This window comes from Rhyacophila brunnea, unplaced genomic scaffold (genome assembly GCF_057557595.1).
Source record: "Rhyacophila brunnea isolate RB1 unplaced genomic scaffold, BYU_Rbru_1.0 scaffold_3, whole genome shotgun sequence".
Lineage (NCBI taxonomy): Eukaryota > Metazoa > Arthropoda > Insecta > Trichoptera > Rhyacophilidae > Rhyacophila > Rhyacophila brunnea.
In genome coordinates, this window is record NW_028232965.1 from 41,136,163 (window position 1) to 41,153,395 (window position 17,233).

At 36.0% G+C, this 17,233-nt stretch overlaps 1 pseudogene; it reads left to right on the top strand.

Annotated features, from left to right (window-relative positions):
• The first annotated feature begins 11,878 nt into the window (after window positions 1-11,878).
• Window positions 11,879-13,564, top strand: LOC147068371 (uncharacterized; annotated as a pseudogene).
• The last annotated feature ends 3,669 nt before the right edge of the window (window positions 13,565-17,233 follow it).

Sequence of the window (17,233 nt, forward strand, 5' to 3'; positions counted from 1 at the left end):
TCGATGTTAATTTATTTTATAAATAACATAAGTAAAAGTATAAAAAACATAATGTTAAATTATTTATTGCCGGGGCACACGTATATGCCCGTGGATTCGATGCATTCTTGCATCGAATCAAACTATTGGAAAAAAAATATTTGGGCACCGTCAGAATGGCCTACCATTCTGACGAACGCAAGAGTTAACCCGGGGCCATTAATGTTTTGAATTATAAATCGTACAATAATTGGAGGCCTACGCAGGAATATTTATTTCCTTTTATTAGTGTTTTTTTAATAAAATGTGTCGTCAGCCAAGCAACCGCGAACTCTTCACAGCTTTTTCGATAGTTCTGTAGAGGTTTTATCAAACTCTACAAACTGTCACACTATTGTCTATGCTCATGTCTGGAGCATAGACAACAGTAAAACGGATACGCCCAATCTGACAGTTCACATGTAACTGCCTTCCGGTAGACTGGGTTACAAGGGCGCTCCTGTCTCCGCTAAAATATCAAGTTAAAAGGTTTCAAAAAAACAACACCGATAAACTTTTCAAATTAAGATCGACAGTGACTAAGCTGGACAGCACATTTGAAACCATGAATAATAGTGGCACAAGGAAATTAAGCGTCTACGAATCAATGATTGCTTTTAAAGGATGTAGGTCCATGAAGCAATTCAACCCGATTAATCCAATCAAACGGGGAACGAGAAGGCTACATTGTTAGGTTTGATATCCATCAAGGCGAGGAAGGTGAGTCTTATAAAATGTTTGAAGAATATAAGCCTACGAGAAAGATTAGCACTTAAACTAACTGGAAAAAGACAGGAATAAAAATATAATCATTTATTTAGTTAGACCAACTTTTTTTATATCCATTCCTCTTTGAGAAAGATTAGCACTTAAACTAACTGGAAAAAGACAGGAATAAAAATATAATCATTTATTTAGTTAGACCAACTTTTTTTATATCCATTCCTCTTTTAGAAAGGTTGAAGGCAGAAAAAACTAAGCTTGTGGTTTTTTTAAATCCAGCACTAAGTAAATTTTTCTTGTCTTAAAAAAATAGCAATACTATTTTAGCAATTTTTTCATCGATTTATTCCTGTGATCATTGTTTTCTTTTTTACTCACATAAAAAAAATCAGCAGTTGGCATTTTCAACTACTAAATGCAAATGGGTATTCATGAAGCGAACCTTATCGAATAATGTAGTCGTCCAAGGAGAAATGCATTACAAGGTGACACTGGGTGTTTACAAAAGTATATTTATATGGAACGAAACAATAGTATTAGATAACTATGCCATTTTTCAATCAGCAGTAGAATTGCAGAGGAATAGACCGCAAACCTTCAACCAGACTTGAGTGTGATAAAAACGTTTCTCACGTACAACGATGAAACATCGCCAGGATTAAACTGTGACACCTTCTTTCTTTCAGAGTGTATTTACTAGATTATTTAACATCCGGTTTGGGTCACCACATCAAGACATGTGTTCACTGTACTTATAGCACAATTTGTTGTCTTCACAACATGAAAGTTAAATCATTTTGAAAACATGAAATTCAGTTTTATCTATATTTTAGAGTAATAATATTTATTTCATAGTGTATTTTTGAAGAATACAATCTTCATAAAAAGAGAGAACGCGAAGCATTAGAAATGAAACAAGAAGACAAAAACAGAGCAGTTAATGATAAAGGAACATTGTTCAGAGCGATAACTTTTGATATGCAGGCTGTACTTTCAGTACCATTCGCTGGCGATAGTCAAATTTACTATAAACGTAAATTATCAGTATATAAAGTTGCTGGCAGAAGTTGGTAAATACACATTTTCATAAAATGAGATTTTTCGGTAACTGACATCATATTATCAATGTCAACGCCTGCGAGGCTATTCTAACATATCACTTAACATCGAAAAACAGCTAAAGTGATAAAATATGTAACATTTAGCACATTACGCATTCCGGTTGTTAATTATGTATACAAGTTAGGCGCGAAAAGTGTTAATACTTAACGGTACCTCAATTGGGCGTGGTAGTGCGAGAACGGGAGAGAGTACATCAAATTTACATATTGAGAATTGACATGCAAGACACAAAACTTTGAAAAATCGTCGCGATATCGCTGCCTCTAGATTTGCGGGTTCGATCATATACGCGGCTGTCAAAACAAAATAAAAATATCGAGTGGAGTACATACTTACTACGGGTAAATTAATATTGTTTTTCATCCACGCACAGACAGAATTCGACCGGCCTAGAAAGGTACTTTTACTGATGCCCCCCTGGATTTCCACATCCCTTACTTCCTTACAGACCAATCCACTCTTTTTCAGCGACCGCAATCGGGACCCTATTGTGTCACCCGGAGATCGAACTTCCCTTGAGTATAATATAAATAACAAAAGATGGTGGTCAGTCTGTCACTTGACCTAAGTAAAGGTCTAAGAACCCACCCACCCTAGGTATTAAAAAATAATAAATACCAAATCACAAAGACAAAGGGCAAAGCAAAAAAGATAAATTGCTACTCGAGGGAACTGCATCAATCATCCAATCGCCGAGACCCTGAACTCTTGTGCTGCGCGCAGCCATGGAGGAACCACAGAGCTAGCCTACCTAGAGGCGATGACGCCAACAGCTGAAGCCACGACGACCAGAAGGATACGACGAACACGGAAGACATCGAGAATCATCTTCCCCAAACACCTCCAGAAACCCAGAACTGGACAAGAAGACGGAAGATGTTTGATAGCTACCCAACTGCGTAGGTGCGGAAATCGACGGACGGAAGGAGAATGCTCAAAGCTTTTTAATATACCCTGAGATGCACCAATCCAGATCATAAATTGGGCGTCGGATCGGCCGCGAAGCTACTGAGGCCCAATAAACTCAGAAGAGGTTAATAAAAAACCCAAAAGGCACTGCCACAGATTCACACTAGATATAACGGGGATGGCTAGTACTAGCCAGCGCCGCATATGTTATGCCAATATCCCAAGCAGCAGAATCACATTTAATATCTACGAACTGCAAATGCATTATTTTTAGTATCGTGTTAATACCCTCTGACCAATTTATACAATTTTACATGTAACTAGAGTACCAACGCATACACACAAATTACTCAATAATAATTGAACTGGAATATTATGTGTCAGTAAAATTTTGTTTTTATTTCAGATTCCAAGAAAAGGCACGTTTCACAGGTATCATTGGATGCATTTCATTAATTTTAGTATGTTGTTTGATACCTTCATCCTCATTACGAATAACTTAACATTCGAACTCATTAACATGACATTTATTTTTATGCAGGTATCTATTATGGACATGAACATTCTGGCAGTGAGTGCCAAATTCCCAGGCAGTGTTCATGACCAATTTATATTCAATCAATCAATGGTGGAAAAATGGAAATGGAACGATTACACAACGAAAGAGTTGGGAATTTTGTTCTCTTGGGTATGTCGAACTTTACTAGTGTGCACTATTTATGGCGGATCTTAACAGCCTACCTCCACCCTTCGCCAGCATAGTTATGAGCAGGATAATAAATGAAACAACAGTAGTCAACCTGGGTATCCTTGAACTCCTTCCTGGGTAACATTGAACAAAACTGTAATATTTCGTTTTGACAATTTTCATCTCCTGTATTAGTATGTTTCATGAATGCACCATCTACCGAAAATAATATGACACCTGTCAAATATTAGTGGGAAATCTGAACTGAAGAGAGTCGTCAAGCGTCAGTTTCAAATACCAGTTCACGCAGGTAAGAGTGCGTCGTTGGAAGATGTGCAACTCTACTATAAAGCAAGAGGAAACAGCTAGACAAAAACTGACACAAACTTCTAAAAGAGGACGTCTAGCCGTATCGAAAAATAAGCCAAAAAAGAAAACTATTGGAACTTATTAAAACTAAACAGAATCTGCTGAAATACATACTAACCCCACGCATTGTTCTTCACCGTCACATTCTGAAAATAATTCTGCATCCTTGGAAATTACTGGATATATTGAAGGCAATGAATTGGAAAACGAAAATACCATCAATTTGAGCAGAGACGAACAATGTTAATCATAATTATACAAATTCTATAGACCAGGATGAAACAATACAAGAATTTGTTATTTCCAATAATGGCATTCTAATTGAAGAAATCGATCACGATGAAAATGGCGTTCTAGTTGAAGATGGCGTTCTCGATGAACATGGTGTTTTCATCGAAGACAGTGACAACTTTGAAAATATAACGTCTCCCAATGATGCAATGTCTGTTGGTAATTATTGCATTATAAATTATGAAAGTTGTCTTTTTCCTGCAATAATTATAAAAATTGACACTCAGCAAGTTGGGTTACGCACATTCCAAAAAAATTTTGGTGGTATGGGGTGGAGGCTGACATGTCCACCAGACAATTTATTGACAAACTCCAAGAACATTGTAAACCTCCTAAAGCCTAGTGAGATTACAAAAAAAATGGCGTGTTCGTCTTCATCGATGCCCGTTTGTCCATGGAGTGGGGCGATTAATCGATAATATTTTTATTTTATAATATGTTATGTAATAAACTCTAATTTTTTTTTTACTCCTATGGTAACGAAACTATCTATATGTATATTGTTATGATAATAAAACAGTGAGCATATTGACGTAGTTTCTTTGGTATTTTCCGCTGTCCTTATTTTTTTTAAATATTGATCCACCACTTGCAACACTGAACTGTTTGGTTTTAGAAAGACGAATTGACAACTTTTATGAAATTTGTTTGATTCAAAGATACCCTGAGGTCTTATATTATTAAAAATATTAAATTTCGATATAAACTATAATGGTGTTCAATGTTACCCAGTTTACCAGGTAACATTGAACACTCGCTTTTTCTCGATTTTTTCCTTCAAAAAGTCTTTAAAGTTCGTATTTGGTGTAGAATTCATTAAATATACGAATAAGTCCCCAATATTCATAAGAACTTTATCACAACTTTCATAACAAAAACAAACGCAATCGCAAAAATAACGCAAAAATCGTTCAAAGTTACCAGGTAGACTGTACATATTTATAACATTTCAAATTTATTTAAATCCTGATTTCAGTCAATTAAAATGAACAGATTGTCATTATTCATTGTCCTTCGTCATTCTCCATTTCCTCTTGGTATTGATTGATTTAAAAAACATTTCAGGTGATTCAGGGTATGCGGTAGAGAAAAACATGCTTATTCCGATTCTACGTGCTGAGGTAGGTAGATTCACCTGAAGCTCGCTATACGGCTGCCCACTGCTCAACTAGGAATGTCATAGAGAGGCTGAACGGTGTACTGAAAACAAAATTTAGATGCCTACGAGGAGATAGGGCTCTCCATTACAAACCTGAGAAGGCAACAAAGATAATATATGCGTGTTGTATTCTGCACAACATGATGCAACATTATAGGTAATTATTGAAGTTTCAAATAAATGAAAACATTACTTAAATAGATGTGACATTAGACTCAGTCTGTCATGTGCCAACACATCTCTTTTTCTTTCTTTTGCAGGATACCGAATCGAGAACCTGTTGAGCCTGTTTCATCGGAATTCGTATATAATGAGACGCAGAATGAAAATAGATTAAGGGAGGCATATGCTGCTCGTCAACGAATTGTCGACATTTATTTTGGCGACGATTAAGACAATCACTATATAGTAGTATCTAATGGACAGGCGCGTTTTCAGCCATTCAGCTCATCAGAAATCTCGGTCAGAAGAGAGCTCGGTCAGAAATGAACTGGGATCAACGTAAAACATTTGTCAGTGACAAATTGAGTTTTTAATTTACAACCTACATTAATTATTCTTCTTGTATCGATTCCATGATTGTGGAATATGGATATGTGTGATAAGTAGGTAATACTTGCCTATTTTTGCATATTTATTGATAATACTTTATACTATACTTTTATAAATACGGTAGTCAAAAAAGTCGAAAAGAATTTTATTACATGAAATTTGAAAAAGAAATGCAATTTACATAACATTAATACTGCTATCATAACTAAGAATATTTTTTAAATATAGCTCTCATAATAATATCTAAGAATATAGTTTTTCGCTTACAGAAAGCAGAAGTGATGATACATTATGTAATTTTACAAGCATTGAATGTCTGGATGAAAATTGCATAGCCCATGATAACCAGGGAGATTTTACCCTATCTGAAGACTCCGAATACATGCCAAATTCCAATAATACTTCTAGTGATCCTGGATTATCGGGTTTTAGCTGTTCTTCCAGTGTGCCAAATATGACACAAACATTTGGAGGAGATTTGGGAATAATTGATGATTTGATTGAAAAAATTACGAAATCTCCAGCAGATCTTACACAGAATGAAATATATGGCTGTATTCCAGAGCATAATGACGTTATACTTCAGAGTACTTTGCCACCTTTAGACACAAATGCACTCCTAGACATCACATCACCAGACATGACGTTGTCCTTACCTAGTACATCTGTACAGAGTATTTCCACCATTGACACACCTGAATCAAGAAAAGAAAGAGCTGTAAATCAAGGCTTGTGGAAAAGGAATAAATCCAACAAACTATTCAATTCACATGATACAAAAGAGGGTTCATTCCCTATGGGCTAAAGCATTCTTTGGCAAATTACAAGAAAAAAAGGACGGAATGGCAACATTGTCTTTCAATTGACCAAAAAAATTTAGTAAATTAAGTAAAGTAAAGTAAGGTAGGTGCCGGTGCTTAGTACTACGCTAAGAGCTAGGTGACATATCCTAGCGAATGGACGCACACTATACTATCGCAATGGCCACACTGCACGCTTCGCGCCTCGCTACGTAATTATTAGTCACCTCGTGAGTCTCCCGGCAAACAGACGTGTTATACGTAAATATTACCAAATTAACAATTAAACATAAAATACCAAATTGCAAAAACAGAAAGATTTGGAAGAAAAGAAAATGAAAAACATCTTTTCAAATACTTCTTCAAAGAAGAAAAGACCTAAATATTCAGCCTCCTCTGGTGATTCTGAATCTGACATGGTACTTGAGTCTGATGATTCATTATGTCTAACGAATGCTGAAGAGGACGATATACTCTTATATGATAGGGGTGATACCCTCAGGTTTTGACAGGTATGGAGGGAATAGTGACTGTCAGTTTACTGTAAATGCTAAATATCGCTAATAAAAAATTGGTCTTTTACGTGTCTTAATATCATTTTCATGAATAATACGCATATATCACATCAATATAATTAATAATTTATGGTAAAATTGCTTTATTCTAGCGAACTGCCGCTATGTTGAACTCTTTGTGGAATACCATGAGGTCAAATATTAGGAAAGCTGACACGGCAGAGAGGGCCAGCATCATGAGAATTGGCAGTGGTCCACCCTTGGCTTCCAGACCAACCAACAACCCGGCTGCGTTCGCATCTGTTGCAGACAATCTGCGAATAGAGTGGCAGCATAATGGAGATTCTGATGGGGTGCATTTACAGGCAATAAATTCTACATCACTCGAAAACCATACATTTTCACCACACGGACACACCCACCAAACAAACCAACATACAGAGTCACCAATACAAACATATACACTGACATCATCACTGCACACATTGAGCAAGCTTCCACACGGCTCCCAATCACAACTAATTTTACAACCATCCCACCTTGACACCTCCGGACCAGCACCACCACACACATATTCCTCCATACAATCATGGAGAATACTAGTTTTGAGTAATTTGACTTTGAAGTTGTTAAAATGTTTGAAATAATGGTCTATCATGTGAGTTTATTAAGTAATCGTACAAAGGATGACTTTAAAATAAAGACTGTTTATTTATTAAGAAGGTTTCCAGACGGTAAAGTTTGAAATAAGGAACATTTTGGTACTAACTCAATATGTCATTTTTTCGAATTAGTGTTTTCTGCCAGAACAGTGACGATATTATCGTTTCCATCGCAAAATTACCTAAATGACAATTTTCACTATTTGGACTTATGATATGTATGCAATAATAACCCCTATGTCTGTTCAAAATTATACAACAAACAAAAATATGGTTTTTTTTTTTAAATAAATTCATAAATACAAAATTATCTATCTGAACGCTGCTCCTCATTTGTGAAAATTATTTATCTGTCATTTTGTCTTGAGGTGTTGACGTATTTATTGTGTTGGTGCTGCCTTCAAACTACGAAATTGTCATTATAAATACAATTTACAATTGAAAATGAACTGTGACAGATTTAAGGTATTTATAAAACTAATTTACACACAAACACTTATAACTAGTCAGTTATGTTTAAATATACGAACTTCTTGAACAAATTTAGCAAAAAATTAGAAGAATCAAATTTTGCACAATAAATAATGAATGGGGATAACTTGTCTGCTGCTGATATTGAAAAACTTTTAATGATGAATGATATTTATACATTTCCTTACGATGATCCTGAGATTGAATTAAATACTAATGGAATTATTATTGAGGAAAGAGTGTCTGACAATCTAGATCCGGATTATGAGGCTGCGCCACAATGTAACAATTCAAATAATTCTACAAACAAAATAATAATACAGAAAGACATATCCGTCAGCCTAGATCCCGATGCCCCGAAGAAAACAATTTTTTCTCCAAGTGTTGATAATATAGAAGAAAATGTTGGCTTGGAAAATGATTTGTGACAATTGTCACAAAAATATCTGCAAGAGAAACTAACAAGAGAAGGAGAATGCAAGGAAAAGAATACATCAGTTTAAAAAAACCAAGCGATGGAAAATACTTGTTGAATGAATCCCAGGCACTGAAAAAGATGGGTCCTATTTGTTTGTCAAAGAAATGCCTGACTTCTAAAAACAGGCATTGCCATGAATTTGACGATATTCAGAGCCAACAAATGTTTACCTATTTTTGGGAAAATATAAAAAAAAATTATATTAGCTCTTTAACAGATAATATTCCTACAAAGCGTTTTTCTGTCTTTGTGTCAAGAAGGCAATATTCTCATGTATACTATTTGAAAATTGATAAAGGAAGAAGGCAAGTTTGTATGAAAATAATTGCTTGAATAATTGCTTTAGACCCAGCTACTGTCACAAATTGGATTACAGCTTACAAAAATGGTATGCAAACAGAAAAATCCAATTCGAAAGTTCCATTACGTAGACGCAATAATACAATTATGGAAGGGGGACGAAATTTAATGATAAATTTAAAAGATCTACCGAAGCTTCCATCTCATTATTGCAGGGCGAGCTCTATTAAAATCTATCTAGAGCCGATATTTGACTCTAAATTGTCGCTTTATAGAGTTTATAAAGAAAGAAGCATAGAATTGGGTGCATACCTGATGAAAAAATCATTCTTTTTCGGTGAAATAGATAAACAAAACATTTCTATTTACCAACCAAAGAAGGATCAGTGCGATTTATGTTGCGCTTTTAAACATTCAAACCTCTCCAATGAACTATACGCAGAACACATCAAAAAGAAAGAAGAAGCGAGACAATCAAAGGCTGCAGATGAAAAAGAAGCAATGGAATTACCTGCAGAGATAGCAATGTTCACTATCGATATGAAAGCTGTAAAACTGGCCCCTTTTTTGGAAGCGGGTGCACTTTATTATAAAACAAAACTTTGTGTCCACAATTATACTATTTATAACATGGTAACAAAGGGTTGCTTTTGCTACCTATGGGATAAGTGTGAAGGGGGTTTGACTGCCAATATATTTTCTACGATACTTATGAAATTTTTAGAATCATACATAGCAGCAAACATCCAAACCAAAAAAATAGTTTTGTATACAGATGGTTGTGGTTACCAAAACAAAAACTCAACTCTTTCAAACACTCTCCTTAGATTAACTTCAATCCATATAAATTTAGAAATAGTGCATAACTATTTAAAAAAGGGGTCATACCCAAATGTAGATAACTGTCATAGTGACACGACCCAAAACGCCGACCCTCAGTTGGCATTAATAAAAGGGAATTTTTACGACATAACTATGCGCTCTGGCCTAATTAGTCAATACCACTATACAAAAGAACGTTAACCCTCTATAACGCGGCGAAAATAAATCATGTAATGAGTCCCACAGTTCATGCTGGCTGATCTCAATGACCACGCCCAGGGTGAGCTGTGGAAGAACAAGAAGTCGGCCACCCGTATAGATCACACCAAATAGATCCACCATAGATCACATCCATCTCATTAGACAAACTATGGAGAAAGCGCACAAATACAACCTGACACTCCACCACCTGTTTATTGATTTTAAACAACCTTTCGACAGCGTAAATAGGGATAAGATGCTGCAAAGCCTAAAAATACTGGGAATTCCCTCAAAACTAGTAAGGCTAATTAAGACCACACTGACAGATACCCAGCAATTGTCAGTGTGCAAAATGAGCCAACTGAAAGCTTCAAAATCGAATCAGGTGTGAGACAAGGGGGATGCGCTACCCACTATGATATTCAACCTTGTGGTGGAATCCATAGCTCGTGAAACCAACATAAGAGGATGGGTAGATAATAGTACAACGCACAGAAAAGAGATCAGTGTATTTTTGGCGTGTGACGAAATTGCGCGCGCCGATGCAACACAATTTATTGTTATGATTATATTCACTTCAGTCTCGATGCGCATGCGCATAGTGTAATTTAGTTAGTCGTTCAATACAACCAAGTAAACAGCACGTGTTGTAAACATAACCAATATTTCTACACTGTTAATTCATATTCATAAAACCTTATTTATATTGGAGTGTATATTTATTTTTCATTGTAAAGATTGTGTATCAAGATTTGAGGCTATATTTGAGGAGCAAACATTCATAACGTGATTTGTCACAAATTTTAACAAATGCCGTTTAATGTCAATAATTCTGATAGTCCATATTGAAATCTATGAAAGGAAATCAGAATCAGTGATCAAAGAATGTTTTATCCTATAAAAAAATAATGCTGAAAATGACACATTCAAGCAAACCATGATTTCTACAGCACTTGATTTCAATCATACGATGTTTTGTCCTATTAACCAATCACAGCGTAGGAACCGCCATATTGTATATGTGATCACATTTTGCGCGGTAGCCGCATTTTATTTACGAAAGATAAATTTTTATAACTTCTGCATTGTTGATCTCGATACCGACAAACCATATTTTTATACCTGGACAGAAGAAAAAGCTGGGAAACGTAGTCAAGAAATATCTTCACTTTGCTGCACCATTTAAAAAATATTGATTTCCATGGGAAAAAATTACTTCGACTGTTTTGTGAACATTTGAACGACTTTTCACTGATTTTGATGATTTTTTTTTGTTTGTCTCAGGCTCGAGAAGTTTCCTCGCGCATTGGAAAAGTAAGAAAATTACAAAAAATTTAAATCCGTATACATGACAGAAACAAAACACGGACAAGAATGAACATGGCGTTGTATGGTGGTTCCGGTAAAGCCAGTAAAAGTAAATGGCGTTGTATGGTGGTTCCGGTAAAGCCAGTAAAAGTAAATGGCGTTGTGTGCATTATCCTTTGACAGTTGATTCAGTTGCGCGTGCCTCAGATAATCCCGGGAGACTTTGTTGTAGACCCCAGCGAATTTTGGAGGATGTAGTCCTGCCTAAATCTTCTTTGCTTCTTCGACTGCGTCCATCAAAATAATCAAACGAATAAAAACATCTCAAAATTTGCGTTCTATCAAGTACATCGCCAGGGCTAAAATTACATGATCTCATCGCTGGTAATGCTCATTATTTACCTAGCAATTTCAAATTCCGTCCTTCTGACTTCATTCGAAAATCGATCTCCGGGAATAATCGAGCCGATTACCAGCTAGGTGCACAAATAGCTATTTCAATCGTGATTTTCAAACGGTAAGTTGCCTTCGAAGATGTTCATTTTGGGAGGTTATCAAATTTGTGATTGTGCGCGAATCGATAATTGCTTCATTACGTAATTTTGAATTGTGTGATTAATTTTCCAGTGTTATTTACAATGCCGCGAGCCAGAAGATCTAATCTTTCACAACGAAGCCGTAAAGGAATTAGACTTTGGAATATTGCGAATCAATCCACTGCAGATGAACAAGAAATCGCACGAGAAGAGCGCCGTATTAGTATGGCCCGACTTCGTGATTCACAAACACAAGAACAAAAGAGGCAGTACGTCCGGCTCAGTTGGCGATGAGAAATTGTTGAGCTTATCGCACAGATCAACAACGTGATAATCTTCGATGCGCAAGAAGAAATGCTTCAAGTGTTGATTTGAATCGAGTAGCGTTTCAATACGATTGTACAATTGACTGCAGCTCGCATCTTTTCGCATCACATTGCGGTGCATTAAAGTTCTCTGGAGAAACGCCTGGATTGTGCTGTCTCAGTGGCAAGGTGAAATTGCTTCGTGGTGAAACACCAGAATCACGACATTTTCTATCGAACACTCAAAGATACAACGGATGTTTCCAAATGACTTCATTTGGAGCAGACATTATCGAAGAATGCGAATTCAATCAGACATTCAAGGTAATTTCTGCTGGAGAGAATTAACGTTAATTTTCCTTTGGTGATCATAAATCAGTAATTCTGACTTCGCCTTCGACTTTACAGATCCAAGGCCAAATTCACGAATCGAATTGGATCATTGCAACCGCTTGAAGACGCACAGCATAAATTCATCCAAATTTACTTCATTGGCAATATGGAGGAACAACTTAATCGGTGTGAAACGATCAATACGGCAATGAAAAGAGCAATTCTTCAAGATCTGCAGCAACTACTTCATGAACATCATGCATTGGTTCGGTTGTTCAAAACTGCATTGGATCGCATACCAAGTGATGACTACAAAGTCGTGATCAGAGCGGATAAACGGCCCGCTGGAACACACGAATGCCAATTCAACGCTCCAACAATAGATGAAGTCGCAATTGCGATTGTTGGTGAAAACTTGGAAACGCGCGATATTGTGCTTACACGTCGCGACACTGGACAACTGCAACGAATGTACGAAACACACCGTTCATACGATGCATTGCAATACCCGCTGATGTTTTGGCAAGGAGACGATGGATATCACTTCAATATCAAGATGATAAATCCATTGAGCGGTGAGTATCGATATCATAATTTTCATTTCAACATGACAATAATTTCTCTAATTTCATTTCAGGAAACCAAGAAGGCTCGAAGCTCGATGAATTATTACGCATATCGTTTGATGATTTGTCAAAATGCTGACAACTATTTACTGCGATTTTGTCGATTGCTTCAGCAATATTGCGTCGACATGTACGTCAAAATCAAGACGGAGCGCTTCAATTTCATTCGGTTGAACCAAGCCAAAATGCGTTCGGAGAAGTATATTCATTTACACGATGCAATCAGAACTGAAGGAAATGCAGCTAATGTTGGTTGATTGACTATTCTACCGGCGACTTACATTGGCAGCCCGCGTCATATGCATGAATATGCGCAAGATGCAATGATATATTATTCGTCATTACGGTCGTCAAGATCTATTCATCACCTTTACGTGCAATCCGAAATGGATAGAAATTGTTCAACTGCTGCTCCCCGGACAAACATCAAGAGATCGGCACGACATCACTGCACATGTCTTCAAACAAAAAATCCTGTCGCTGATGAACTACATTGTTAAGCATCGCGTCTTTGGGGATACTCGATGCTGGATGTATTCGATTGAATGGCAAAAACGAGGCTTGCCGCATGCATACATTCTTATTTGGTTAGTCCAGGGGTCGGCAAACTCTTGGACCAAAAGAGCCAAATATGAGTAACGACAACAGTTAAAAAAAATTCGAGAGCCATACATATATATTTTTATAAATAACTTTTACAGAATATGAATTACACACAATTTTCAAGCATTCCTTAAAACGAACGTGCAAACTTGCATTTATTTGGGCAGTTTCTGTATGTTTGGTATGTAACTTATAGTTTTTAATTTCAGGCACGGCTCCAAATTCTCATCGGTTATTTGGCTTCTCTAAATGCTCTTTACATTGTTTATGTTTGAAAATGATTGTTCACATACACATTATGTAGACTCGAATATAGTAAAAATAGCAAATGCAATTTGTTTCAACTGGTCATATGAGTTCGGAAGGCTATTCCATGTATTAAAAATAACAGTATCTACTTTATATAGATCTTTTAGAGTACACCAATTGTGCTGTGAAATTAAATTGCAATTTCCCTCTCCAAATCTTCAATTTTGGTGGCAAGACATACAAATTTGGAGCTCCATAACTCTTTGCTTGTTAAATCCACCAATAAAATTGTATTTCAAAAGTGCTCTTGTCAATATCAAATGGAGAAAAATTTAATTTGTCGACTTTTGCAATGGACTGATTTAAAACAAATGCTAGCGTTTGTTTACTATTTTCCTCTCCACATAATAATAATATTCCCTCATACCTATTTAATATATCTGTCCTAAAATAATCAGTGCTAATAAGGGCATTATTATTATCAGAGTTATAAATAGTATTTTCAAACTCTATATTTTTCTGTTTTATTTGTTTATAAAAATAAAAAAAATTATATATTATTTAGGTATATTTTGCACTGTATGTGTTGTACGTGATTTTTTTGCATTAAAAAAACAAGACATAAAGTAAACCAACAATCATACCTTTTTGCATAAAGCATCAAGCAGGAATAATTAGGCTCGCGATAATGTCATTATATATATAATAAATGTACATATCAATGGCAAAAAAAAAAATTGTGAATTTTGCAAAAGTTTTTGTAGGAGTATGGCAATTCAGTGAAGTCCATCAAATACATCTGCAAATATGTGTCACCAAAGGCAGCGATATGGCGGTTTTTGGCGTTCCGATAATACATACTTGAATAATTATTAAACAATTCTTTTTCAGGTGCCAGTATTTTGCTAGACTATTCAGCGGTGAATGCAAATATGAAGACGTGACGTTATTGCTCTGATTTATTTGATTTATGATTTATTTTTTAATTTAAATTTGTTTCCATATTCATATTTACATTAATTTTTTATTGTTTCTTTAATGCTTTGCATTTTTAATAATTTTAAAATAACGGTTAAATTTGTAGTGTTACTTTAAGCCAAATGTATTAATATTCCTTCGGGAGGCCGTCATGTTCTACTTTGGATTGTTGATGTAAATAACTTTTTCTTAGTTCATGTCCATTCCTTAGCTTCAGCATATGAATACCACACAGCACCTCCAATAATCCCTGTCGCTATCCAGTCCTATTGCATTTTACCATGTTATGCCAGCATCACTAGTTCTATCGTATACTTCATGTGAATGGTATTTAACGGCCTTACAAGATGCCAGAATTTGTTTGGTTTCAAGAACAGGCAGGCCTGATTGAGATTCTCTTGAGGTAGGATATATCTAATATGCCACTGAGTTTGGCTCAATGTCGTGTCTTCAGTATCAATGTGATAACATAATAAGTATGTACATAATGTTCCTAATTTATATTTTTTTCCCCTAATATTCGCCACCAATTATTATGAACGTTTATTGTGAACTCCCAGTACCAACGATGAAATCATACTATCAAGTTGGTCGATATGTGAGCTGCAATGAAGCGATTTGGCGTATTTTCTCATTCCCCATTCATGAATGTCATCCTACTGTTGTATATTTGGCGGTGCATCTGGAGAATGGTCAATAAGTTTATTTCAACGCATCGAATGTTGCTTAACGTGCTGAAACACCTCCAGCGACAACATTGACCAGTTTCTTTTCGATTTGCCAAAGCGATCCGTTTGTACGAACGTTGCTCTACTCTGAGATGCCACGTTATTACACTTGGAACACTTCATCGAAGAAATTTCAACGTCGGAAGCAAGGCGATGCGGTTCCTGATCATCCGGATGTGCGTTCTAATGATGCTCTTGGTCACATTTACAGAGTTCATCCAAAGAATGACGAATGCTTTTACTTGCGGTTGTTGCTGGTGAATGTTCGTGGGCCGAGATGATTTGAATCACTTCGAACTGGAAATGGTGTATTGTGCCCAACATTTCGTGCTGCATGTCAACAGCTCAATTTGCTTGAAAACGATACTCATTGGGACATGACAATTATTGCTGAAGCAATTGTTTCTGCATCTCTTGAGATAGATACGCACATTATTTGCTATCATTATTTCGACATGCTTCACGATCTAAATGACGAGAAGGAGTGTGTGACAGTGCTAGTCACAGTATGCGCTGATGGCGAATTGGCTTCACCTATGATTTTGTACAGCTACCAAAGGATACCCAACAATATTATGCAAAAATATCCAGCTGATTGGGGTATTGATAAGTCGGAGAGTGGATGGATGACTTGCCAAACATTTTTTGAATACATCGCAAATGTTTTTTATCCCTGGCTTACCAAAACAAAAAAGTTTTTCTAACTTGCTTGTTTATGGATGGCCACAGTTCGCACTTGTCCCTTCCTTTGGCGGAATTTTGCAGAAATCATAAAATAATGCTGATTGCATTGCTTCCTAATGCTACGCATCTTCTACAACCGCTGGACGTGGCATGTTCTCACCCCATTAAAAGCTTATGGAAAACTTCGATCCATAATTGGAAAATACAAAATAACAATTCAAAACTGCTGCGAAAAGATTTTGCTCCATTACTCAAAACTTGTTTGGATCAAACAAAGAAGGAAACCATCAAAAACGGATGAAGATAAAAAAAGACAACAGGGCTTTACCCATTTAATGCAAACGCAATTGACTACTCAAAATTAGCAGAATTTTCGAAGCCGTCTACATCTATGTCTGAAGTCTATGTCTACATCTAAATAACTAAGTAGTAGATTTTTTTGACCTCGTTCCCCTGAAAGATGCAACTGCAGATAGTGTTACCACCTGTAGGTAGGCGGGCGTCTACCCATAGTAAATTAATTAGTTATAAGCCGACATATAAACCTGATCTCTAACTATACGGCTTAGTAAAAACGCCTAAATCGCCTTCCTTGTATAATCATATGTAAATGTTTGTTTGTTCACAGGTTTAAGTCCTCTGTTCAGTAAGTAAACATACTGGACGGAGAACTATTTACTACAAACAAGGTAATACAGAATGAAAGGAAGAAGTATGATAAATTGCCTTGTTCTGTATAAAACCTGTGATAATATTAAGAATGAAAATGTTAGGTATAAGTTTAAATTAATATATAAATATGT